Source organism: Staurois parvus, unplaced genomic scaffold, assembly GCF_062004578.1.
Source record: "Staurois parvus isolate SC_StPar_1 unplaced genomic scaffold, SC_StPar_1.0 ptg000018l, whole genome shotgun sequence".
Lineage (NCBI taxonomy): Eukaryota > Metazoa > Chordata > Amphibia > Anura > Ranidae > Staurois > Staurois parvus.
Window position 1 is genome coordinate 10,535,001 of NW_028317814.1, and position 25,342 is coordinate 10,560,342.

A 25,342-nucleotide genomic window follows, 5' to 3' on the forward strand; every position below is an offset into this window, starting at 1 on the left:
GTTTTAAGAGATTAACATGATAGATTTGTTCGGGTTTCCTTTTTCCTGGCTGGTAAACTTTATAATTTACTTCTCCCACTTTCTCCCTAATTTCAAAGGGACCTTGCCACTTTGCGAGGAATTTACTTTCCACGGTGGGGACTAGCACCAGAACTCTATCCCCAGGGTTGAAGGTACGGATCCTGGCACCCCGGTTATAAACCCTTCTCTGGACCTCCTGGGCTTGCTCCATGTGTTCCCGTACAAGCGGCATGACAGCTGCGATTCTATCCTGCATCTGTGAGATATGCTCGATGACACTTCTATAGGGCGTAGACTCTCCCTCCCAGGTTTCTTTTGCAACATCTAGCAATCCCCTGGGATGTCTACCATACAGTAATTCAAAAGGTGAATATCCTGTAGATGCCTGAGGTACTTCTCGTATAGCAAACATGAGATATGGTAGCAAAAAATCCCAATTTCTCCCATCTTTGTCCACCGCCTTTTTTAACATATTCTTAAGGGTCTTGTTAAACCTTTCCACAAGCCCATCGGTTTGGAGGTGGTAGACCGAGGTACGGAGATGGGAGATTTTGAACAATTTGCATAACTCTTTCATAACTCTAGACATAAATGGTGTGCCCTGATCCGTTAATATCTCCTTTGGAATACCTACACGACTAAACACCCGGACAAGCTCTTTGGCGATATTTTTAGCGGAGGTATTACGCAAGGGGATGGCTTCAGGATACCGGGTGGCATAGTCAAGTATAACCAGTATGTGCTGATGGCCCCGGGCACACTTTACTACTGGACCCACTAGGTCCATGCCCACTCTTTCAAACGGTACTTCCATTATGGGTAGAGGTACTAGCAGACTGCGAAAATGGGGTGAGGGCGCAGAAGATTGACATTCTGGGCATGACTCACAATGCGCTTTGATGTCTCCATGTAAGCCTGGCCAGAAGAATCTCTGGGTTATTCTCTCCTTTGTTTTCTCTACACCCAGGTGTCCACCCATTATATGCCCATGGGCTAAATCCAGTACCATCCGGCGAAAGGGTTTGGGGACCACTAACTGTTCTACCACCTCCTCCCCTTGCTTTACCACTTGATACAGCAAGTTATTGTTAAGAGCCATGTAGGGAAAAGACACCACTACATAATTTTCCACTGGTTCCCCATCAATCATTTTAATGTTTTCACGGGCGCTATTAAGTGTGGAATCTTTCAGCTGTTCCGTACAAAAATCCTCTTTTCTGACCTCTAGGTCAGCCACCACATTCTGTCCACTCTCACTAGAGCCAGCGATCATCTCTTGTTCCATATCCTCAATGTCTGCGGTTGGATCCAACTCCTTCTGCTCCCCAGCCATTACAGAGAAAGGGAAAAGATCTACGCCTTCCTCAGACACACCCACAGTTTCCACTTCCACTCGGCAGTCAAAGGGGTCAGGAGTGAGTTCAGGAGTTTCCGGCGTTTCCCCAGCAGGGGGAGCTCGGTCCTCCTGACACCTCTCCTTGTCCAATAACCTCCAGAAATGGGGAAAATCTCTCCCCACTATGGCTTCATGAAGCAGAGAGGGCACCACCCCCACGGAATGGGTCACAGGGCCCCAGGGAGTATCAATCTCCACCAGAGCAGTCTGGTAATTACGTGCATCACCATGAATACAGATAACCCCAATCGTGCTAGGGTGTAAGCTTGCAGGGTTTACCAAATCACTCTTAACCAAGGTCACAACACTACCCGAGTCTAGCAGAGCAGTTACTGGCTTTCCATCAATGGCAATCACACACATTTGTTTTTCCATGCGTTTCTGACATGCTGCAGTACATACCATTTGTGCAAAAAGAGACATGCGTTTTCCTAAATAAGCATTTTCACATTGCATAGGTTCATCATTTAAAGGACAGTTTGCAGCAATATGACCTAACGCATGACATCGATAACATTTGATATGTTCAGTACCTAAACCTCTAAACGGCTTTGGGGACCTTCCTGACCTATTTGGCCAGTCTCTAGGTCCTAAGCCTACAGTCTCATTATCTGACACAATAGTCTTATCATTTTTTTCTGAGCCTTTGGCCCATGGAACAGTCTTACCGGATCTTCCGGATAGTTTTCCACCCCTAGTGACATTGGGGTACGGCCCAGGTGAATGAAAAAAGTCCTCAGCGGCTGCATATCTCTCCACCAGGTCCACCAGCTCGTTTGCAGATTTAGGGTCTCCACGACCGACCCACTTCCTCAAAGTGGCAGGGAGTGCACGCAAATATTGGTCCATGACCACACGCTCCACAATCTGAGGGCCTGACAATACCTCTGGCTGGAGCCACTTTTTGGAGAGATGTATCAAATCGAACATCTGAGATCTGGGTGGTTTGTCAGCCCTGTAATGCCACTGATGCACCCGCTGAGCCCGGACTGCAATGGTGACGCCCAGGCGTGCAAGGACCTCAGCCTTCAGTTTTTCATAGTCCTGGGCATCCCCTGGTTCCAGGTCATAATAGGCTTTTTGGGATTCCCCTGTCAAAAACGGTGCAAGCAGTCCTGCCCATTGCTCCTTTTTCCATCCTTCCCGAACAGCAACCCTTTCAAAAGTTGTGAGGTAGGCCTCCACATCATCCGCAGGTGTCATTTTCTGCAAAACATAGCTGGCCCGCGCCATTTTCTGCTCCACTGGCAGCGGATCTGCAGATTCCTTCTTTAATTCTAACAGGTGTTGGGCCACCTGCTTAAGGAGCTCTCGGTCTGCTTGTTGGGCTTCATGTTGTGCCTGTTGAGCCTCATGTTGTGCATGTTGGGCCTCCGCAAACTGGCGATTTGTCTCTCGTTGTACTGCATTGGCCTGCAGTAAGGCTCTTATTATTTCCTCCATCTTCCCACTTGCTCAGGAAGTTGCCCGCCAAATCCACCATATGTGGGGTTAGCTCAGGTGGGGGATCACCTTCCCTGGGAAAAAGGTAGACCGCACAGCAGGCTTTCTTAAAATCTGACTGGTTGTCAGCTTTATTTACAGGTTTGCACAAAGGTCAAAACAAACAAAACAGTAAAATAAACCCTTGCCATCCAGGCACTAACTAAACATGAAACTTTCCTCTCTCAGAGGTGAAGGGCTTCTCCCTGTCACCCAAAACAAACGCAAACCTTTTCTTGTAGGTATAGTGTACACACAGCTCTCTCAGAATACCTCTCTGAGTCCCAGGCCACGAGCAACTCTTTGCTCCAGCCCTGTCTTATTTATACCACCTGTTGGTGGACATCAGTGGAGCCCAAACTCTGGTCCGGAACCACCTCTGCCATTGTGGCCCCAAAAACCCGGAGTGGACTCCACCTTACACCTCACCGTATGATCTCATGCGAGGTGACACATATCGTCCATCCAACACTTTGCCGTTCATACTGTCACAAGGTGTAAAGGTCAATCGTGCACAAACATTTCACCATATAGTATATTTGAAAGTCATTTTGGGATTATTCTCTAATTGATCCAAATTGGAGAAAAAGAAGTAGACCTTGCATTACATGTGCTCCACATAAATATATCAGCAGATAGAATATTTTGCAGATAATGATGGTATGTCAAACAGGGTTTGGCAGACCTGTAGCTGAAAACAACTTTGGCCAGTTCAGCAGACTGATTCATATCCAATAGCAGTTGACAGTAAATATTGGCAGTCAAATGTTTGGGGAAGCTAGCAGCTGGTCAAGATGTTCATTGAAATATATCCTATAATATTTTCTCAATATTGGTGAGAGGTAAGAGTGTCTACCTACTCCCATAGACATAAACATAAACTCCAAGGTGTTTCATTCATGCAGTCCAAATGCTGTCTAATTTCTTTTGCCAGAATTACTATTTTATTTATTTCATGCTCTGCATATGGCTATATGAAGTACTCATGAATATGCAATGTGGTAATTTCTCCATTACCATGACGCAAGGGAGACAGCACAATCCACAAGAAAAAGTATCAAATGAAAATACACGACAATACAATACAAGATGAAGGACATTCCTCTCTTGAGATGCATAACATCTGCACATTGAATGGACTACATACAATACCTATTATCAGGGAAATAAGTATTGCAATCCTTCTTTTATATAAAAGAAAATGACATGTAACAATACTATGAAACTGTATACTGAATAATTTGTGTCCATTTTGCCAGTTTTGCTTTAGAAAACATGCTTTCTGACCCTCATACCTTGCCCCCAATTATTCCACCAGTACTGTTTTCCCCCTTCAGCTACTCAAAACTCCTCGTTGGGATAATGAGAGAAAAAAAAACATACTCCACTATGGTCTTTGAGTTCCAACATCAAAGAAAATAACTGTATAAACCTCAATATGTATGAATAGTGCCACACAGTATTAGTCAGATCAGGGGCGGACTGACAACTCATGGGGCCACAGGGCAATAGGGGATCATAGGGCCCCTGTGTCCTTGCCCAAACTCAAAAAAGCCTATGAAAAAGGTACCAGGGGCATCTCATGGGGCCCCCTACTCACCCTGGGCCCTTGGGGAGTGCCCGAATTTCCAAATGGTCAGTCCCCCACTGAGTCAGATAGTGCTAAATGCTTTCATAATGTGCTAAAAAAAAATACTAAACCTCTTGTAAATAGTGCTTGGAAACAGAAAATATCCACATGTACCTATTGCAATATCCACGTTAGTCACTTTAAATGTGAAATGCACAACCACAGTACCAGTTGCAATCTCAAAGGTGTTCAAATATAAAATAAATGGAAAATATACTGGAAACAAAATATCCACGTGTACCTCTTCAAATATCCAAGTGTACCACTTTAAATGTGAAATGCACAACCACTATGACAGTTGCACTCTCAAATGTGTTCACATTAATATTATTATTATTATTATACAGGGTTTATATAGCGCCAATAGTTTTCTCAGTGCTTTACAATATAAAGGGAGACAATACAGCAACAATACAGTTCAATACAAGAGGGAAAGGAGGACCCTGCTCCTTGGAGCTTTCACATTTTTATAAAAGAAAAAAAATATAAACTAGAAACAAAATATCCACATGTACCTATTCAAATATACATGTGTACCACTTTAAAAGTGAAATGCACAACCACTATGACAATTGCACTCTCAAATATGTTCAAAATATAAAAGAAAAGAAAAATAAACTAGAAACAAAATATCCACATGTACCTATTCAAATATCCATGTGTACCACTTTAATTGTGAAAGTGTACAACTACAATGACAGTAGCAATATAAATTGTGATCAGATATACAAAAGGGGGAATGACACAAAAATCTTTAAAACATATCCATGTGGCCCAATGGTATTTATCCGTGTGTACTATTTTAAGTGACTAATACTCCTCTAAAAGTGTACCAGTGATCCATATCTTCACAGTGTATGTGTGAATACTCTATACTGCTTCCCAATTGTTATTTTTTATTATAAGCTTAGTGTAATTAACTTAAAAAATGCACTCCACATCAGTGAACTGAATAAACTGGCATACAAGGTATGTAAATCTCCAAGAAAATGGCCACTCACACACTTCCTGGCAGAGGCATCATAACACCGGCTCCGTCCAACGCATGTTGTCAATCACGTGACTTCATCAGGGATTTTAACTTCACGTTATTAGGTGCACCTGTTCAATTGCTTGGTAACACAAAGTGCTAATCAGCCAATCACATGACAACAACTCAATGCATTTAGGCATCTAGACGTGGTGAAAACAACTTGCTGAAGTTCAAACCGAACATCAGAATGGGGAACAAGGAGGATTTAAGTGACTTTGAACGTGGCATGGTTGTTGGTGCCAGACGGGTTGGTATGAGTATTTCAAAAACTGCTGATCTACTGGGATTTTAGTGCACAACCAGGGGCGGACTGACCATTTGGAAACTCAGACACTGCCCGAGGACCCGGGGTCAGTAGGGGGCCCCATGAGATGCCCCTGGTACCTTTTTCATAGGCTTTTTTGAGTTTGGGCAAGGACACAGGGGCCCTATGATCCCCTATTTCTCAGGGGCCCCATGAGTTGTCTGTCCGCCGCTGTGCACAACCATCTCTAGTGTTTACAGAGAATGGTCCGAAAAAGAGAAAATATCCAGTGAACTGCAGTTGTGTGGACAAAAATGCCTTGTTGATGTCAGAGGTCAGAGGAGAGGGCAGACTGGTTGCTGCAGCATTCAGATAGTAGGGTCAAAATTTCACATAAGCAACATGAAAGCATGGATCCATCCTGCATTCAGGCTGGTGGTGTAATTGTTGGGGGATATTTTCTTGTGTACCTAATAAAGTGGCCAGTGAGTGTACATCTTACATCCATGAAACTGCTATTACAAATCAACTTCTTTTCTTCTTTTCAATTTCTTAACAACAGAGCCCAACACTAGTTGACTGTCCCTTCAAGTTCAAAGAAGTGTGGAGAGGGAAGGGGGAACGGAGGATAAGTTAGTCTTTTGACATATTGGGGTTAAAGTGTATGTTATGCCAAAACCCTTTTTTTGGCATTTTAGCTAGTTACAGTAGAGATAAAATCCCATCAACGTTTTTTTTTTTTTTTTTTTGCTGTATCACACTGGGGAGACTTCTTCCCATTTCCTGTCCCAGAGATGTAGCAGGAAATGAGAGGAAATCTCTCAAAAATGAATGGAATTCCCGTATTAAAGAGTGACGGGAAATCGCCCCTTGCTCTAATGGCACCTCTAAAATTCTGGATTCCCTTTCATTATTTGTCCCAAAAACAATAGTCACCAGATCAAATACAGAGTGTGAGTCTTCCCAGTGGGTAGACAGCAATAAAATCTGATACTAACCCTTTCATACTCTATCCTAAACCCAAAAAACCTTTCACATACATTTTTAGGCAGCCTTTCTCAAATTTTCTTAACACGGAGGAACTCTTCAATTAAATTCCGGGTCTCAGAGTGCCCCTGATAATTATATCTAAAGTTCAAGGGACATCAGTGTGAACAGTAAGTGGATGTATGAATAAATAAAAAAAAGAAGGAATGTGGCACAGGTAGTGTATTTGACACCTGGGGCTGCTCTATTCAACATTTTTTCAGTAATAGTAATGAACTGAAACAAAAGGAATAACAAAAGGAACTGAGGTAAGCCTCGCAGTGTCTCTCCCAATTCTTCTCATGGTAAGGCAGTGGACTCCATCTCCATTTACTTCACTGAACTCATGGTCTACCTCCTGGAACATGTGACACTGCTCATGGGGATGATGTAGCCTTCGCAGGATGCATCTGGAAGGCCCTAGTTACATCACCAGTGCCTCACTCAGCCAGGAAGTGGAAAAACAATAATAGCAAATAAAAGCAAAAACATTTGTTTAACCACTTCCTGTCCGGACACTTTTACCCCCTTCCTGTCCAGGGCAATTTTCAGCTTTCAGCGCTATCACACTTTGAATGACAATTGCGCGGTCATGCAATATTGTACCCATATGAATTTTTTACCATTTTTTTGAGACAGATAAAGCTTTATTTTGGTATTTATTCACCGCTGGGATTTTTATTTTTTTTACTATGTAAATGAAAAAGTCCAAAAAGTTTGAAAAAAAGTGTTTGTTTTTTTATAAAATTTTGCAAATAAATAATATTTCATCATAAATCTTGGCAAAATTTATTCCGTTATTCTTTTAGTAAAAAAAAAAATCCAAATTAGTTTATAACCAAAAATTATAATTTTTAAACATTTTTTTTTACATTTTTATTTTATTTTTTTAATATTATTTTTTATTTATTTATTTTTTTTTTACATACTGTCACCCAGTGGTGACACTGTACTACTTGTGGGGGTTGATGAAGATTTTTTTTTTTTTTTACACTGATTGCTTTTACACCCATATAGGATGTAAAAGCAATCATTTCTCTTTCTCTGTGTCTGCATTCTTGCAGTCATTGAGAAGTACTGAGTGAGCTGTGATTGGTCACAGCTTGTCACATGGTACAAGGCTGTTGTGAATAGCCTTGTACCATGTGACCTCTGTGATCATTCACAGATTTCACACGTAGTAAGCAATGATGTCACAAGTGACATCTTGCTTACTACTTTGCATGTGATCACTGATTCGCCAATCAGTGATCACATGATCGGACCTCGTACAGAGGTCCCGTCCGACGATCGGTGTTTCACTGTGTCCGGAGGACACAGCGGACACCGGATTGCGGTGGTGCGCGCTCCCAGGGAGCGCACACAGCTAGAAAAGGCGGGTGCCGTTTAGGAACGGCAACCCGCCCCTGGACTGCCACCGCCCTGCCGTTTATAAACAGCAGGCAGACGGCAAGAGGTTAAATTGGTTATATAGCTTGAAGGGTTTTTTTCTACCTTCATGCATTTTATGCATGGAGGTAAAAAATCTTCAGTATGCAGCTCCCCCACAGCCCTCCCCCCAATACTTACCTAAGCCCGGCCTGATCCAGCGATGTGCAGGAGAGCCACTGCCTTCCTTGATCTCTGCCTCCTCGCTGGCTCAGAGACAGCAGTGGGAACCATTGGATCGCACTACTGTCAATCACAGCCAGTGAGAAGGGAACAGGGGAGGGGCTGAGCCCTGTTATGTGTGTCTTATAGACACGCAGAGCGAGGATCGGAAACAAGCACATGATGCCATGATGCAATAAATATACTGTGAATGAAGGGTATCATGTTGATGTCCCTCAGACAGCAGGATATTCTCAGTCTGGAGTCAATCAATCCGGAGTACTGAGGACATCTTGTAGTAAAAAGACATGACTGAAGGGCACAGCTCCAGATTGAAGGTTAGTATTGCATCCAGCTGGCATTTTTAGATAGGGATGTGGTATGGTAGCCCCTGTATATCTCACAGCATGGATTTTCTTTAAGATATTTGATGATAATTCTAATGCTCCAGGCATGATATAGAAAATGATGATGGAGAAGACCACTTTCTGAAATACTGTCAGAAATATTCATAATGAGCAGTTGCAGAATGGTTATCAGTTAGCATGGTAATGTATGTGTCTCCTCTTGTTAGCACTAAAAATGGCTAAAGGGCACCTTCATTCCTAGACTATAGTTAGGATTTTCATGTCCAGTGGCAGAGATCTCACTGAGGAGGAACCAGGCAGTATGTCCATAAGCAATATTGTTTTAAAAGGAAGATATGATGGAAATAATAAACATATATTAGACTTAATGCCTAAACAATACAAATATCACAACTAACAATGTCTGCTAAGATCCCAGCACCCTTCTTCTCTTGGAATATAATCAATTCATATAGCTGATATAAAACAATCCCAATGAAGCAACCTGCTGTCCTTTTGGACTAGATTATATCTTATTCTGATGCATATAAATAGTCTGAATATAAACCCGAATTTGTAAAGGAGGTTACTGGAAATGTATGAAAATTTTCCCTTCCTCCTTGATAGCTCAAATAGCCCGATTGGTTAAAGGGTAATTTCCCCTCTTCATGAAAAATATCCAAAAGTATCTCCAAATATCTTGTCTGCCCCTACAGACCTCGAGAACCCGCCTCACATAACAGCCCTGGTCCCATCATAATGCTTCCAATGGCCAACTCTCATTGGTCAGCGCAGCCATGTAACCGTGCTGACCAATGAGAAGTGCATCTGAGGCATCTTCTTCCAGTATGGTGTCCCAGAAGAAACAAAAGAAATAAGTGCTTATTATTGGTTGGGGCAGTTAAGAGGTTGCACTGACGAATAAGCACTTGCCATTGTCATTGACTATTATGATGGATACTTGCTCTAGGGCTGGGTATTCTGGTATATGGTTTGCTACAACAACAGTATGGGACATTATAGCCACTATGTGCAGTGGCATCCAGAGGGGTGCCTAGGACATTTGTAGTTAGTTAATCTTTTAATTTTTTTGTGAAAGGATGAACTTACCCTTATTGACCAACAGAGCCCATGGGGAGGGACCTGAACATGGTGGTGGGAGACTGCTAAGTGCAGGAGCTCACGATGCCCGCCGTGAGGAGGCTGCTTGGGGTCTGACCTAACCACACCTCACTGTGTAACCCTACCTGACTTTGCTGGTGATCCCGTTCAGTGCAGTGGAGGTAATAGACTATGAATGTTGAAAAAGAGGTTACATTAAAGTCAGTTAATGGATACATGGAGGGTGAAACATCCTAGAGAAAGAGATTATGCCTTCTTCTCTCTAGCATACAGATTGTACTCACACCTGGATTACATAATGATTGAGCATAGACAATTGGACTCATTGGTTAATAATATAGAAGTTATGTCTATCTTGGATCATGCTCCTGTCATGGCAAGATTAAAGGTAGGAGGAGAATGGAACAAAAGGGCAATGTGGAGACTAAATGAGACGCTCATACAGGACCCTGAAATAGAGAGGAGGCCAAGGGAGGAAATAGAGCAATTGGTTCTGCTAAACAAAACTGAGGAAGTCTCTGTGGCCACTATTTGGGAAGCACATAAGGCATATGTCAGGGGAATCCTGATAGATGCAGGAGTCAAAAAAAGAATGATCGTGAGAGAAAAATAAAAGAGGTGATGGAGGAACTACATAGATTAGAACAGGCACATAAAAAGAGACAGGACACAGAGGTTTATTTGAAGATCATACTTAAAAAATTAGGAATTAAAAGACCTATTTGAACAGGAATCAAGGAGGATTTTCAATAGGGTTTCAAAGGGGAGTAAACCAGGAAAATATTTGATGAAAAGATTCAAGGAAAAGAAATAAAAAAAATTATATTGAAAAAATTAAAGATGAAAAAGAAGAAATGGTCTACTCCACCACTGATATTGCTGAAATGTTCCAAAAATTCTATAGTAGGCTATATGATGTAAAATCTAAGTTACAGAGGAATAAAAGAGGGGGAAATGGCTGGAATAGCTAAAGGCAGCAGAGCTGCCAAAAATAACAAAAGAAAAATTAGTGTCTTTAGAATAAGTGATTTCCGAGGAAGAAATTAATAAGGCCCTGAAGAATACAGCAGGAGGGAAGAGCCCAGGACCCGACAGGTATACGGTGGGGTATTGTAAGAAATTTGGAGACCTACGTTTTGAACATATATGAATGCCTTAGAAGAGGGAATGGGAATAAGAGCAGAACCGCTGCAAGCGTATATAATAATCATCCTAAAAGAAGGAAAGGATAACTCACAATGTGCTAGCTATAGACCTATATCACTTCTAAATACAGATACAAAACTGTTCGTGAAGGTACTTGCTACAAAGTTAAAAGAGCTGATGCCTGAATGGATACATTTAGATCAAGTGGGCTTTTTCCCAGAAAGGGAAGGGAGGAATAATGGTTTAAGGACATTGCTTCTTTTGCAGAAGGCAAAGAAAGAAAAGTTACCAACATTAGTGTTGTTGATCGACACTGAAAAGGTTTTTGACAGGGTAGACTGGGGGTTCATGAAGAATACCCTGGAGGTTTTTGAAATAGGGACTAATATGATGAGTTGGATAAAGGAACTCTACAATGGCCCAACATTGGCAGTTAAGGTAAACGGGTTTCTCTCTGGGTTTTTAAAGATGCACAATGGTACAAGACAGGGATGCCCCCTATCCCTGTTATTATTTGTTATATCCCTGGAACCTTTGCTGGCAACAGTAAAAAAAAGTGTAGATATTAGAGGAATCAAGATTGGTAAGATAGAACATAAGGTAGCGGGATATGCTGATGATATGCTGTTTTATATTGTGAACCCAGGGTTAACGCTACCCCACCTAATGAGATTGCTAAAAGAGTATGGAGAGCTTTCAAACTTGAAATTAAATCCCATAAAATCAGAAATCTTGAATATCAATTTTCCAAAGAAAGAGATGCAGACTCTACGAAAGGACTTCCCATTTTCATGGAGGGAGAAGGAATTAGGTTACCTAGGAGTAAAATTGACTCCTTCTATAAAAAATATATACTGGGTTATCTATATTCCATTAATAAACTAAATAAAGGAGGAGCTTAGAAGACTCTCAAGTGGAAGGGTCTCTTGGATAGGGCGTATATATTTGGTGAAGATGGTGATAGTCCCAAAAATCCTATATAAATTTCATATCCTCCCAATCCATATCCCAAGATCCGTCTTTGCTATAATAAAAAAAAATAATTCTTAAATATATATAGGCCAATAAGAAACCGAGAATTAGGTTTGAACTTTTGTGTAATAAGAAAGAAAAAGGAGGATTAAATTTGCTCGATATTAAGAATTATTACACTGAGGTAATACTGTCACGAGTTGTGGACTGGACATATAATTCACAGGGGAAGAGTTGGGTTAAAATAGAAAGAACTTTAAGTAATACAATTAGAGAGGATTATTTGGATACCATGAAAGTTTTGCGTTATGGATGAGATTAGTAGTACACTAGAGGTTTTAAAAGTATGGGATGGGCTACACAAACAAATGGACTGGAAGTATAATTCACTGTTGATTCCCCTGGTGGGTACCAATTTTTTTCCCACCGGGGATGGATAATATTTTGGGAAAATGGTTTAAAGATGTAGATGCATGGTTGGGGGATATAGTAGTTAAGGGAAAGTTGGGCACTTTTCAAGTCTTAAAGGGTAAAAAAGAGACATTTGTGCCATTAGATGAACTGAGATATTATCAATTAAGACATTTTGTTTCAAAGGTGTCTCAACCACTGAGGATGGCGGAGGACATGCTCCCATTCAAAAAGATATTAGGTTCTAGTATGGCTCCAAAACACATTACTTCTGGCATATATAAGATTTGTACTGAATTGAGGGGGGTGGGTCCTCCTCTGTTCTTAGAGAAATGGGAAGGGGAACTGGGAACAAAAATGAATGAATCACAGAAAAATAAAATGTTTAAATTAACACATGGGGTGATGAGCATGAACACAGTGGAAATTAATTATTAATGTTTAACGAGATGGTATTTGGCACCGAGTGTTGCACATAGACAACGAGTAGAAGTCTCACCACTTTGTTGGAAGGGATGTGGATCCAAGGGAACAATGGCACATATATGGTGGGACTGTCCAAAAATACAGGGGTTTTGGCAAGATATAATCCAATTTATACAAGAGATACTAGGGATAACTATACAGAAAGCCAATTGGGTGTGTTTATTTAGGTCAGAAGTATTGGGGAAGCAATATAAAAATAGTGTACTATACCATCTAATCAGTGTGGCTAAAGGGCTTATCCCCAAATTCTGGCAGGTACAGGAGCCCCCAACAATGAAGGATTGGATAGACAGGGTTGAATCTATAAATAAGATGGAGGAGTTATACCATATAGATGAAGGTAAAATGGAAAATTTAGAAAGGAATGGGGATGATGGTATGACTTCAAGGCATCCGAAAAATATACTGTATGGAAGGAGGCTCAGGGATCTGATCCGTGGTAGGAGAACCAAAGGGAACATTCTGTAATAAGGTAGCAGAAATAGGAAAAGTGAAAAGAAAGGTTGGAGGGAAAGAAAGAACAGTAAGGAAGGGAAAAGAAGGAAGAGAGGTTTGAGGAGAAAGGTTATAGACATGAAGTGGATTGTTGGAGAGAGACGGGAAGAGTTATATGGACTGGGGTGGGGTGAGGAGGGGGGTTGAGAGAGGGGGTGGAGGGGAGGTTGGGATGGGAAAATTAGGCAAATTGTTTGTATTTTGGATGAAATTGATGTGTTTTTGTAATGAAAAATTTAGTAAAAGATATGATATACAAAAAAAAAGCATGAACTTACCGTTTTCACCCCTTCCCGCTGTTGCCTCCCAACCCTTTACATAGATCTAAATGCAAAGCACGCATGTCATACAGACATTTGATTGGCAGTTACAGTGGTCACACGATGAGAAAGTTTCCAATTGCAAGTGTGCATATAGAGTTTTCTGGTAACGGTTTGTTACTGTGTTAAAGCCCATCCACCGAGAGGCCGCATATATGCGCCAAGTCGGTGGAAACTGGTTAAAAAGTTTCTAAAGCCTAACATTTTTTACCCTAATGCATGCCCTGCATTAAGGTAAAAAATGTTTTGGTAACAGTATCGTCCCCTCACCCCTCCTTGTTTTTACCTGAGAGCTCACTCGATCTTGAGCTGTGCCCACCTGTAGCGACTCTCCCTATTCCCTCAGGCTTTACTGAGGCAGCAGAAGCCATAGGCTCTTGCTGCTGTCAGTCGAATCCTGTGGCTGCTGTCAGTCAAATCCTGTGATGTGGGAGCAGGGGGGAGGTCAAGCAGTGCTGTCTGTCTCCATTGATGTAGATAGCAATGAAGCTGACATATTGGACCTGCAGGTGTGCCTCCGAGAAGAGGAGAAGCCAGGAGTGCCATTGAGGGTCCCTAGAAGTGGAGGATCGGGGCCGGTAAATATATCATGATTGTTATTTAAAAAAAAATGTTTTTTTGACTTTACAATCATTAAAGCCCTTAATGCAGGAAGCTGTGATAGGGTGCCACTAATTTTTCTAAATGGAACTAAAAAGAATGCCTTTATTTATCCACTAATATGAATATAGGAAATGTATTTATTTCCTAACCAAGTATAAAATATAAAATGAAAGTTGAAAGAAAAAATAGGCAGTATCCCTTTAAATCCAGTTTTACACTTAAGAATCAATGACAAGCAGTAGTACAGTAATGAATCCCTTCTAAGTGCAGTACATCCACATATTTATTGGTGAAAATGGTTAAAAACCACTTACAGAAGATGATAAGGCTCAGGCATTTGAAATCGGCAATGCAGGACTCCTGTCACTGTCTTCTGGAGCTCACTGTGCCAGCCAGCAGCAGAAGGGGGAGCTCAGGTGCAATTCCAAGATGGCCATTGCTCTTCCAGGGCCGCCGTGGAATACACTCAGTCTGCGTGGAACGCACGTCCCAGAAGTAACGTCAATGGTGGGTGGTGACGCGTTTCAGGGCATGCGCAATTGCTCCTTCATCAAGACCAGGGGCGGACTGACAACTCATGGGGCCCCCGGGCAATAGGAGATCATGGGGCCCCTGTGTCCTTGCCCAAACTCAAAAAAGCCTATGAAAAAGGTACCGGGGCATCTCATGGGGCCCCCTACTGACCCCAGGCCCTCGTGCAGTGCTGAGTTTCCAAATGGTCAGTCCGCCCCGATCAACACCCACTGTGAACTAAGCTGGGGTTTATCCTTTGCCCCCACAATCCCTCCTAATCCATTCCAACTTTTTATAGATTTTAAGTTCATACGGAATCTAACTTTGAAACATTTTTACAGCATACAATCTGCCAAAAATACATTTCACTCTATAGAGGATCAGAATGCACCTACATTTTCCACTACAGAGGATGCTATACCCTGGACATATTGGAGGAATTATATCTTGAAGGCTACAGTCCCTTAGACACCTCAGGTGACAACATGCTATTATATACACAACATCTATTAAGTTCCCCTTCTGTCAGACACACCTCTCTACGTCCCAAATCAATCTTTTACCCTACACAATCCAAGGGACCCTGTATAGAGGCATTTTACATTGTGGTATATGCACATGTGCAACAATGCATGAAAATCCAAATTTAGTAAACATAACCTTACTCTGCTAGAACGACAGGCATTACAGAGTCCAACCACCAACATGGATATAGTTATTAGGCCTGCAGACAAAGGCAGAAGTATAGTCATACTAAACAGGAATTACTACATTACTGAAGCTTTACGCCTATTATCTGTCAACAACACCTATACACGATGACAAGGGGACCCATTACCCACATTTTTTACTGAAGCCAAAACTAGTTGATAAGGTATGTACCAATAAAATTATCTCCCACATGGAAGTTTCCTTCATATTGAAGGAATTTTACAACACACCTTACTTTTATTTTCTTCCCAAAATACATAAAAATACTACCCATCCCCCAGGTGGACCCATAGTGGCTGCTACTAACAGCGTCACTAGTGGTTGTTCACTGTATGTTGACACCTTTCTACAGCCATTGGCTCAGGGCCTACAATCACACATTAGGGATGGAATCCACCTGTTAGAACAACTTACCCCTTATTCCTGGGAACCCACATATACATGGGTTTCACTAGATGTACAATCCCTGTACACCTCTATACCCCATGACATGGTATAAGAGCATTACACCATTTCTTGTCTGAAGATCTCAGCTTTTACCCGAGAAAAGCTCAATTCATCATAAATGCCATCTTGTTTTGTCTTACCCATAATTACTTTCTGTTTAATGGTGACTATTACCTCCATGTCCAGGGCACTGCTATGGGTGCTAACTTTGCCCCCTCCTATACAAATTTAATTATGGGACATTGAGAATCAAGCTACATCTGGCATAATAACCCCTATGCATCGCATAATATATACTATGGTTGATACATCGATTACATTATTATCATATGGGATGGTGACATGCCCAGTGTACATAATTTTGTATCTCAGTGTAATGACAATGATATGGGTCAAAGCTTTACCTCAGTTATAGACAAAGACACTTTGGCGTTTCTTGACTTGGAAATGTGCCACGCTGACCATCAGATTTTTGCAAAAAATTATTCCAAGGCTACTGCCGGTAACTCAATCCTTCATTATAGGAGTTGTCAGCATCCACACTGGCTACAAAACATCCCCAAAAGCCAATTTTGCAGGCTGAGACACAATTGTACCAGACAAGCTGATTATTACCACACAAAGCAACATCGCCAAAATCCGCACGTTCCTAACCCCAGAAACCACTAAACAGCTCATCCACTCTCTCATCATATCACGACTGGACTACTGCAACTCCCTCCTCACTGGCCTGCCTCGCCGCTGGCTATCCCCGCTTCAGTCGATCCTGAATACGGCTGCCAGACTCATTCACCTTTCCAACCGCTCCGTTTCCGCCACCCCCCTCTGCCAATCCCTCCACTGGCTTCTGATTGCGCAACGGATCAAATTCAAAATCCTAACACTGACGTACAAAGCTGTCCACCATACTTCCCCGAACTACATCACTGACCTAATATCCAAGCACGCACACTCCGCTCCTCACAAGACCTCCTTCTCTCTAGTTCCCTGGTCTCCTCCTCCCATGCCCGCCTCCAGGACTTCTCCAAGGTGTCACCCATCCTCTGGAACTCCCTGCCCCAACCCATCAGATTATCACCTACTCTCCTCTCCTTTAGGCGCACCCTGAAAACCCACCTCTTCAGGGAAGCCTGCCCCACCCCCTGCTAACTTGCTGACCTCCTCCACTTTTCCTACCACTCCATCCCCCACAGCTTTTTCCTCCTGTGCCTCCATCCCCTCCCTCCTAGATTGTAAGCTCGAAAGAGCAGGGCCCTCAATTCCCTCATGTTTTGCATTGTATTGGTATTGTTCTGTCCCCCTTTGTAATGTACAGCGCTGAGCGAACTATTGGCGCTTTATAAATACTGTATAATAATAATAATAATTCTCCAAAAGCACCATTCTCTCAAAAAGGATACCCACAGTCAATTGATCAAGCTCATTCACAATACATTACAGGACACCATATCATGGACACTCCCCCGAATAAGGAGCCACCCACCATCAGATTCACCACTCAATTTCATAATCGTCATACACATATGAAACAAGTAGTACGTAAGCATTGGCCAATATTATTATAAGATACACATTTGAGATGTTATTTGCCTGACAGACCTAGATTCTCCATCAGGAAGGCCTGTAATATTAAGTGCAAAATAGCAACCATGGAATTAAAATGTAAAAAACAGGGCTCTGTTTCCCTTAGATTTCTTTCAATTATAGGGTTGTACCAATGCCACAAACCACATTGCTTGATGTGTAAATTTGTTACACATGGCCAAAAAGAATTCATAATTAAATGGAAAACATACAAAATCCCAGAGTTCTTCATATGCTCATCTGAGTTTGTAGTATATTGCCTAGCATGCCCATGTGGCTTACACTACCGGGGAAGAACTATCCACACATTGCGGAAGCGCTTTGGTGAATATTGTCGGTTCATTGAAGATGGTAAAGACATACACTGTGTTCCCAGACACTTTATGGAATACCACGCCAAATCCACTGATGGCCTTAGAGTCTGGGTCATTGAAGCCATACCTGACGACCTACCATACCATTCCATACCTATTTATTCATTATTTATTAAACATAGTTTAATTTTTTTAAAAGTTTTTTATAAGCTTATTTTTAATAGTTGTCTTTATCACTGCCTAGATTTACATGGTATTATTATCCTTATTGTTATTATAGCTTCTGGCATTGTTATTTATTAGACAGGGATCCTGTCACCGTCAGCCTGGTCCTCGATCTTTGTCCGGCTCAACCATCGATTATAGTAAGAGGTGTGTCCCTCTCCCATTTGTTCCACCATGTCCCCAACTTCCCCTTGTATTTATTCAGCTCAGTTCACAGTGGGTCACGGTCTTGATGAAGGAGTGATTGCGCATGCTCCGAAACATGGCACCGCCCACCATTGGTGTCACTTCTGGGATGTGCGTTCAATGCTGATGGTGTGTGGTCCATGGCTGTCCAGGAAGAGCAGCGGCCATATTGGATTTGCACCAGATCTCCCCCTGCTACTGCTGGCCGGTACAGTGAGCTCCAGAAGACAGTAACAGGAGCCCTGCATTGACATTTTCAAATGCCTGAGCCTTATCATCTTCTGTGTTTTTTAACCATTTTCACCAATAAATATGTGGATGTACTGCACATAGAAGTGCCTTCTTGTTCTCTTCTGTCCTGTCCAGAGTCTGCTTCTACTCCTGGAATTTCTGCTCTAGTGCCTATTCCCACTGTCTCCCTCCACTGGTCTCCAAGGCAGATGTGCCCTATGAACTCCTCTTCTCTTCAGTTATGAATCCCTATGTCCTTACAGCACACTGCATTGTACAAAAAAGTCAGTAATTAAAGCTTTAACCAATTCCTGGACCTAGACAGCATCTCATTCTAACAATTAATCAAAGCAAATAATAATGAGGCATTAATGACACTGACAAATGGAGCAAACGTAAGTTCCTCGAGAATCCTAAGTCAAAAAAGATGCCTTTGGGCACCGCTGCTTGCTGCGATTCATGCATTATTTAATATATGTGCAATGTATCTAAAACGTGTTTGCAATTGCATGGCTGGATTGATGCAAATTGCTTTAAACAAACCACCATACATCAAGATATGAGATCGTTCCTTTATGTCATGAAGCTGCACTGGTAGATAAGAGTAATTCATTCGTTTTTTCAAGATGACTGAACAGATCACACATTTTAAGTGTTGTAGTTTTTCTCCAAACGGCTAAGCGTGAATGAGCCATAGGCAGGCATTCTTTGCATTAATGATGCAATTGATGATAAACTAATGGGATTAGTTTTTCAAAGCATATACCAAGGTTTGATCTCAATATTGTCCCTTCAATACTGCTATTTTGTGATTCAACCTAATAGCACCTATCCACTAGCACACTTGCTTCTCATATGCAACGGAAGCTCCAGTAATAGCTAGCTCTGCATCTCTAGCGAAGATGTGTGACTCCTATTGATGCGGCAACAGGAGTCTCAATCCCTTGGCTGCAATTTCAAAGTAAGATAAATTAAACAGTCAAAAGGCAGAGGCAAACTCCCCTGCCATGGCCATAGCACATGAGTGGAGCTAGGAACTCAGGTAGCAATTTCATCTCCAAAGTTCAGAAAAGATATAAGAAGTTGGTAGGTGAATCAACCTGCCAGCATCTATTCAAAACTAATATAAGTTTTGGGTGGGCTGACCTTTCAAATAAAAAATCAATGCTGACTGATGGTAAATATACAAATAATTGAAGAATGCAAGAGTTTACCCTTAAAAAAAATGCAAGAGATAAAATTCTTTAACAAACATTAGGAATATCTGCTACAGTGGCTCACCGATCTGGCTCTTGGGCCACCAAGGATGGGGAGAGAAAACAATGGGACTGATTTACGAAAACTGAAGAGTGAAAAATCTGGTGCAGCTTTGCATAGAAACCAATCAGTTTCCAGGTTTTATTGCCAAGGCTTAACCACTTTCTGATTGCGCTATAACCGAATGACAGCTACAGTGTGGTTGTCCAATTCTGGGGGGGCATCATATGATGTCCTTCCAGAAGTGTGCCCCCTGCATGCCCACTGCGGCACACACTTGACGCTCTCTGAGATTGCTGTGTCCTTCTGACACAGCTGATCAATTGTCACAGTAAAAGGACAATCACAGTGGCCCTTTACCTTGTGGTCAGCTGTGTCCAATCACAGCTGATCACGATGTAAACACACTTGCCTGTAATCGGCAGTACTTTCCTCACGCTGTCAAAGCATCAGTAATGTACTGCCGATAACTGGCAAGTGTGGAAAGGAGACATCTACAATGATAATCAGGGTACTGATTATCAGTGCCCTGATTATCAGTGCAGCCCCAACAGTGCCCATCAGTGCTGCCCAAAAAGCCAATCAAGGTATATCAGTGCTGACAGTGTCCATCAGTGCTGCCAATCAGTGCACATCAGTTTTGCCAATCTATGCCGATCAGTGCTTCCAATCAGTGCCCATCAGTGCTGCCAGTCAATGCCACCTATCAGTGCCCATCAGTACTTCCTATTAGTGCCCTTTAGTGCTGCCTATTAGTGCCCATCAGTGCCGCCTATCAGTGCTCATCAGTGCCGCATATCAGTGCAGTCTATCAATGCCCATAAGTGCTGTCTATCAGTGTTGCCTCATCAGTGCCCATCTGCGCTGCCTATCAGTGCCCATCAGTGCAGTCTCATCAACGCACATCAGTGAAGGAGAAAAATTACATGTTTGCAAACTTTTATAATAGAAACTAAGAAAAACATTTTTTTCCCAAATTTTTGTTCTTTTTTTAGCAACAATAAAACACCCGATTAAATACCGCCAAAAGAAAGCTCTATTTGTGTGAAAAAAATAATAAAAAATTGCAATTGTCATTCAAATCACCCAAAGAACTGAAAGCTAAAAATTGGCCCGGGCAGGAAGAGGGTAAAAGTGCCCGGTAGGCAAGTGGTTAACTGAACAAGCTGAACTTAGAAGCTGATTGGTTTCCATGCAGAGCTGCACCAGATTTTGCACTCTCCAGTTTTAGTAAATTGACCCTAATGCATGAAAAAGCAAAAAGAACTGCAGATGCGGAACATAGCAACCAAATGATATCCATCTTTCATTTTAAACAGTACATTTGAAAAACTTGACCAGTTGCTAGGGACAACATCTTCAGGTTCACAAACTGTAGAATTGATTGCAGAATACTGTATAATTGCATGTTTTTCAGCTTTCCAGGTAAGAGCACAGACGTATTAATCAGTACTAAAGAAAGGACATAAACTGTGTCATCTCTGACAGCTGACAAATACCAAAGCAGCGTGAATATACGGTATATACATAACTAAAGACACATCTGCACTAACACATCAATTTGTTTTTTGCTTGTATTTATAAACTCATTTGCATTTAGGATAACTGATCCTATGTTTTTTACACCTCATATTTTAAGCCATGCACTTACATCTGGAAACATGCCCTCTTTGTTACCATATCACCATGGTAATTGTTAGTGGTATATTACAAAGGGCTGTATTATCTCTATGACAGGTTCTATAATAGACCCTAAATGGTGAACCTTTCACCCCCATAAGCTCATCCTGATCGCCCATGCAAGCCCCATTTTTTTTGTCATGCCTACTAGTAATAAAGAAAGCAGAGACTATAAATGACTATACGCTGTATTATCATACAAGGTCAGTCATATTCAGACACATGCCTGGCTGTCTTTAAATAGAGAGCCTGTATTGTGTTCTCTCTTCAGATGTTGGTGCTGTCATGGCATGCTGTGTTAAAGTGGACTATTGCCAATGCATGTCAATGGGTTGCTGTCCATGGTGCTGAAGGGGCATCTGTTCACTTCCCTAAGGACAGGGTCACCTAAGATCACATTTCTCTCATTCACAAAACATAAAGCAAGTTTGGGCAGAACACAACTTACCTCTTGATGTGAAATAATGAGAAGTCTGCTTCTGTTCTCTAAACTGTGCCTTTTTCACATAGTTGACCGGAGAAGCAGCGATCAGTCCACACTCTGTAAGGCAAATGCTTCTCTATACATCCTCTCTGCTGTACTCTACTGGCACTTTCAATAACACATGTCCATTCTGCTTGGATGCCTACCAAGTGATCCCTCCAACAATCAGCTTGTTACTTACTTTGTGCTGCTGGTTGGCTTGTGGTTAAATGAGGATCTGTGTCATTAATCCACCTCTCAGCTCCTGATCTGTGAAAAGTCAAAGGCTGACTGTGCAGCTCTTAGCCCTGGCTGAGGCTCAGTCCAATGTCTGTCAGATCAGCAAAGTGCAGATTTCAGGCTTGGAACATAAAATTGTCAGCAATGCTGAAGTCTAGAAGCAAGCTGCCTTCCTGCGATCATTGCTGTTACAGTTTTAAAGGTCCAGCTATGAATGGGAACTGTGCTCCTCCCAGCACTAAAGGTAAGCTATTGAACACTGGGCATAGCTTATGATGATCTGCATACATATTGGGGTTGATTTATCCAAAAATAAAAAATAGCAGAGCCATGCTGGAAGAATTAGTGTTAAATTTTATTTTTTTGAAAGATAAAAGAATATATCTCACATAGAAAACTATGCTGCTCATTAGAATGCATTCGATTTTCTTTTGCACTTCCCTGGGGTAATGTGGCTATTTAGCTTCAGTTTCTAATTTTTGTTTTTTTTTTATTGAACTGGTCAATGAAAAGTAATTTGGTTGCTACAGGAGACAGCTAAATTGTTGCTTTTTTCTTTTGCTTCTTTTGCCCAGATGTGCTTCTATAAAGTATTGCGTTCTCTGGGTTTTCATTTAGCAAATAAGGGTTGGAAGCCGTGATTGTTTCCATTTTTATATAAAATAGCACAATGATTGTGTTTCTACTGGAAATGATTCATCGTTTGGGATTCCTACTGGAACATGTACCAGGAATGTGTCAAGCAAGTATAAAAGAGAAAAAGTGAGCATTTGGGTCAAATGATATTAGCAGGATAGTCACACAGTGATACCTTCTATGGGTTGATTAAGGTGCCAGTAAATAATATATGATTCTTGCTCGTTGGCTGAACATGAGAAAGGTTGAATGGATTGTTCAGGTGGACATATGCACTATGTAGTTTGTTATTTTTTTGTATTTAATGAAGGTTTATTGCAATACTAGAAAGTATAAAAAAATTACAGCATACAGTGACAACAAGATTTCCAGGTACATCTCTTGACTACTTTTTATTTCTGGTACTTATATAGCACCATCAATTTATGCAGCGCTTTACATATATATTGTACATTCATATCAGTCCCTAACCCTCAAGGAGTGCACAATCTAAGGTCCCTAACCTACATTCATATGTACACATACTAGGGACAATTTAGACAATTAACCTACCAGCATGTCTTTGACGTTTGGGAGGAAACTGGAACACCTGGAGAAAACCCATGCAGGCACAGGGAGAGCATGCAAACTCCAGGCAGGTGGTGCCGTGGCTGGGATTTGAACCAATGATGCTAGTAATGCCAGGCAGAAGTGCTAACCATTTAGCCACTGTGCTGCCCAACTAAACAACAATCTGTATTAAAGTACAGTATGGTGCAGGGTAAATATCAAAGGGTGGCACTATCTCCTATAAAGCTTATGGAAGGCATCAGTAACAGAAATGTCCTTGTCAAGGTGCAGGTTCTAGTCCACAATGAATATGAATTGCAATCACATGCGTGGGACAAACATAGATCTATACTCAAACAAAATAGACAACAAAAAACAACAGCAACAACAAAAATTTACAAAAACATGTATAAATTAAACAAAATGGAAAAAACTTGCTGGACACTTGGTCTTTTTTCTCTCTCACTTTTCTATGTTTCTACAAGCCTGTTGATTGGTACCAAATTAGATGGTAGTCTCATTCTTAGTGTTTCCTAAGATGTCAAGAGTAAAAAAGAAGAAATCAGAGAGAACAAGAAGGAGAGCAGAGAAAGAAGTATAAGGAAAGAAGGCTTGGTGTGCAACTGTGGGAGGGAGAAAGTAAACATAGAAAGTCACCATAGGGAGTAAGTGTCTATAGTCAAGACTTGGAGTGAGTAGGACTTTTAAAGTCCATTTGTAAGAATGGTTTTAAAATGTTCTAAATCCCTATACTGGAATCATGGACTCTATGGGGTAGATTTACTAAAATCGGAGTGTGAAAAATCTGATGCAGCTTTATATGGTAGCCAATCGGCTTCTAACTTCAGCTTGTTCAATTAAAGTATGGCAATAAAACTTGGGAGCTGATTGGTTGCAGAGCTGCACCAGATTTTGCGCTCTGTGGTTTTAGCAAATCAACCCCTATGTCTACAAATAAAGCTTAAAGTGATACTAAACCCCGGACCCTGCATTCACTATATCTGGTCTCCCACAGTACACAGAACATGGAAATGCAATTACTTTAGTAAATATAAACTGCTAAATATTAGGGGTGTACCGAAATTTCGGTGGCCAAAGCGTTTTGGCTGAAAGCACCAAGAGCAGCACAGTGGCTAAATGGTTAGCACTTCTGCCTGGCAGTACTAGGGTTGTTGGTTTAAATCTCAGCCACAGCACCACCTGCCTGGAGTTTGCATGTTCTCCCTGTGCCTGCGTGGGTTTCCTCCCACACTCCAAAGACATGCTGCTAGGTTAATTGGTTCCTGTCTAAATTGGCCCTAGTATGAATGTAAGTTAGGGACCTTAGATTGTATACCCCTTGAGAGTTAGGGACTGATGTGAATATATAATATATATGTAAAGTGCTGCATAAATTGACAGCACTATATAAGTACCTGAAATAAATAAAAAATAAATATTGGCCATTGGCTGATGTGAAACAAAGCATTGATACAGGTGCCAAAAAACCCTGCACTGTTGCTGCTGCTTGGTAGTTCTGAACAATTCCTGCACTGGGCATAGAGATTAGTGAAGGAAAGATGGCCTCCACTCATCTCTATGCCCTTGGAGGACTGGAGCGATGACACTTCCCATTCCAGTGCCTTGTATACAAGGCCATTTCTTTTTTTTAAAAAAGCGCTAGATTAATGCTTTTTTTGATCTAATGCTTTACATTGTAGAGGAGAGATGTGGGGTCTTATTGACCCCATATCACTCCATAAAGAGAACCTGTCTCTAATTATTTCTATCACAAGGGATGCATGCATTCCTTGTTATAGGAATAAAAGTGATTAAAATTTTGTTTAAAGGGACAGTGTAAAAATAAATAAATTAATTAAAAAAATTAAAATAATTTTAAAGTGCCCCTGTCCCCCCGTGCTCGCATGTAGTGGTGAACACATACATAGGCCACGCCCACATATGTAAACAGCGTTCAAATCATACACGCGAGGTATTGCCAC

General features: G+C 41.5%; 1 protein-coding gene across 1 annotated transcript in view; it reads right to left on the minus strand.

The window, feature by feature from the left end:
- The window catches only part of LOC149473061 (galanin receptor type 1-like), an 81,023-nt gene extending 58,653 nt beyond the window's left edge, over nucleotides 1-22,370 (minus strand). Inside the window, exon 1 of the mRNA XM_089684260.1 lies at nucleotides 21,921-22,370. The gene's annotated coding sequence lies outside the window, so the exon portion shown is untranslated. The remainder of the gene's footprint in view (nucleotides 1-21,920) is intronic.
- Between the last annotated feature and the right edge of the window lie 2,972 nt (nucleotides 22,371-25,342).